Here is a 3,265-nt window from a genome sequence, read left to right as displayed (position 1 = left end):
ATCAAGGTAGACAGAGCAGTATTGAAGGGAGATCAAATCCTTAAATCTAAATGTGCCAAATGCACGATTCTTCTGCCACTTGTTGCCAATGACCAAGACTAATAGACTCATGTAATTCCAATAACAGTGAGTCAGATTCTGGGCATAGATTGTAAACAATGAGGCACTAGGAAACGTCATTAGAACAATAAAAGCAAACTTGCAAGGCAATATGTTGTACTTTCAGGATATTCTAAAGCTGAAAGACAAGGTTGTCTGTCTTTAATAGTGCACTGATTGTGATAGTAAATGTTGTACAACAAATTATATTTACTATCGTGGAAAATAAAAGGTATAGTGACAAATACAAGGAGCATGTTTCTTTTACATAACCTCATTCTTCCGGTTACCATCACTTGTTGTACACTTTTATTAACAACCAACAAGCTCTGTGTTACAATGAAAACATCATCTTGGAAATGTTGTCTCACATTCCAGTCCATCTTTCATACCATTTTTTAACTGTTTTCCCTTTATCACTAACAGAATGTAGTGCAGTGAGCAGAGGAAGTAGTATTCATCTTCCTCTGCCTTCTGTCAGGAAAGGAGAATCGCAGAGGGGAAAAGGCAACAAGGCACCACACCCATTATACGTGAGATAAACCAGGAGTTGCTTTATGCTTATTCTAACATGAAGAGCCCAAACGCACAACAGCAAAATTAAATATTACATTCGCCAACAGTTACCACAACACTACTACAAGTCATATTGTTTCATTGTTAAAGTTGGCTTTGTGCAGACACAAAACATTAGTGACTTGAAGTCTTAAAAAATTAACTGATTTGTCCTAGACAGCCTAGCACTCAAGAACTCATTTCCATATAGTAAGTCGAAACTCAAGAGAGTTTGAGGAACATATACTTGGACTGTGATGTGAACACAGTAACAGTATCTAAACAGATTTCACATTGACCTTATTGGTAACATTAATGGTATGGAGTCTAATCTATTTATGGAAAAAAAAACTGTCTTCTTCTGCTGTGTCACAACACAGGCAATTCAGCCTTCAGTTTAATCACTGTTTTCTTATAGTATTTGAATTTGGCATTTTCTTGAGTCTCCAAAGCAGTAATTATAACAGAGGCTTTCCAATCTCTTCCTCACGATGACACACTTCTAACACATACAATTCTATGAGACACACTATCACTAATATTGTCATGTAGAAGAAGGTGTAATTAGATGAATGACAAACACTAACTTCACTTAACGAAGGTTTATTCATTACTTGCACATACAAGAGTGTGGAGCGAACTGCCTCTGGCCAGAACACATACGGTACATATTCAGTTACAGAACATTCCAGTACAATGATTCCTGACATTTGTGGATACTTCTAGAATGTACTCGAACTGAATATAGAAACTAAAATCTTACAATAATGATCAAAGCAGAAGAAATGAATTAAAATTTGTGCTGCGGCTGGGACTCAAACCCGGGTCTTCCTGCTTGCTAGGCAGAAATGCTAGTCATTACACCACCGCAGTACAATGGTCAACATTGTTGCACAAACTACCCAAGTTGAGTGTCCTCCCCAACACAAACTTCAATTCACATCTTCTGCTTATTTACCCTTACACTGTTACTACTGCCAGGGCTCTCAGACACTGGAATAGCACTCCAGCGTTGGACGTAATGGGATAACCCTGTACCATAGGAGATCTTTTGAACTCACGACCCTCCATGCAACAGTCTAATATCATAACCACTACACCACATTGACAGTGCTACTCAGCTTCTTCTGCGACATTGCTCTCTCCTTAAGAGAACACTGTCTCGATGTTATGTCCTCCTAGTCTGGGAGCGAGTCATCGGTCCTGCATACTCTGACTCCCCGACGACTGATGTTCGCCCTGGCGGTGATCTTCTTAAAACTTCCCTTGCTGCTACGCTCTTTGTCACCTTTCCGCTTGCTGCCTGTCGCTGGAGCTTCGAATTTACCCTGGGTTGCAGGATCCTTATAGGGCTTCATTGGAAGGATTTGGACCATATCTCTGATCTTTCATTGTCTTGTGTCGGGGTCGAAATCTTCAACATGAGGAGCTTCTCAGAGACCAACCTTCCGAACAGGAGTGAAGATCCAGACGAGGTCACTGGGCTGGTAGACAACAGGGGGGTGGCTCACTTCATTCCTTCGGTAATCGTTTTCTTGAGCCTGCAATGTGTGGAGTCGAGCTAACTGCCGAGGTTCCTGAGCTCTGGTTAACACCTGGCCGATGTAGTCATCGTCCACGTCATCAGTGTAATGGAAACAGTGTCTATTGTCATAGTCACCTCACACACACGTACCAGGAAAAATAGCATAAATTTTGTAATGACATAGCATGTCAGATAATCGGTGCAAACAATAATTCATCTATTGCCACTAGCAGATGTTGGAAATCATCTAAGGAGGTCAATCCCAACATGCTGGAAAGGTGTTTCAGCTGGTGGAATTGGTATGAGTCGGCCAGGTGGCTTCTGAGGAACTGCTTTTCTCCTCTGGCACTCCCAACAGTGCAACACATAGTGACAGACACTCCTAAATAAACCTGGCCAGAAAAATCTCTTGTGGATCCTATAGTATGTCTTAATAAATCCTAAACATCCTGTCTCAGGTGTGTCATGGAATTTCTGTAGAACATTTAAGCGCATGTGTTTGGGGTCACTGGTAGACCTCTCTTTCCAAACGGATCAAAGTTTTTCTTGCAAAGTAATCAATTAACTACCTTAAATTGTCCTTTTACATCCTCTGACTGATTTAAGGCAAGCATAATTTCAGATATTTGGTGTCCTTCTTCTGCTCAGCAGAGAGATCCAGGAGTGCAGTGAGACAGTCACTATCTTCATCCAAGTCTTGATGGTCATGCACAGGGTTTCTTGAGAGACAGTCGGCATCTTGGTGTTTTCTTCTACTTTTGTACACTATGGTAATGTCATACTCTTGAAGACGTAGTGCCCACCTGGCGACTCATCCTGTTGGATCCTTAAGACCTATCAACCAACAAAGTGAGTGATGGTCTGTAACAACTGTGAATGGCCTTCCATAGTGATTCTGTCGAAATCTGCACATGACCCAGATCACAGCAAGAAATTCTCTTTCTGTAGTTGAGTAGTTTCTCTCGGCTTTTGTAAGTGTCCTAGAAGCATAGGATATAACCTGGTCTTTCAATCCGAAATTTGCACAAGAACAGCTTTAAAGAAACATTAATTTATATATTTAATTTCTAAGTAAAGTAGAATTAT

This window comes from Schistocerca cancellata, chromosome 5 (genome assembly GCF_023864275.1).
Source record: "Schistocerca cancellata isolate TAMUIC-IGC-003103 chromosome 5, iqSchCanc2.1, whole genome shotgun sequence".
Taxonomy (NCBI): Eukaryota; Metazoa; Arthropoda; class Insecta; order Orthoptera; family Acrididae; genus Schistocerca; species Schistocerca cancellata.
This window is presented reverse-complemented; position numbering follows the sequence as displayed.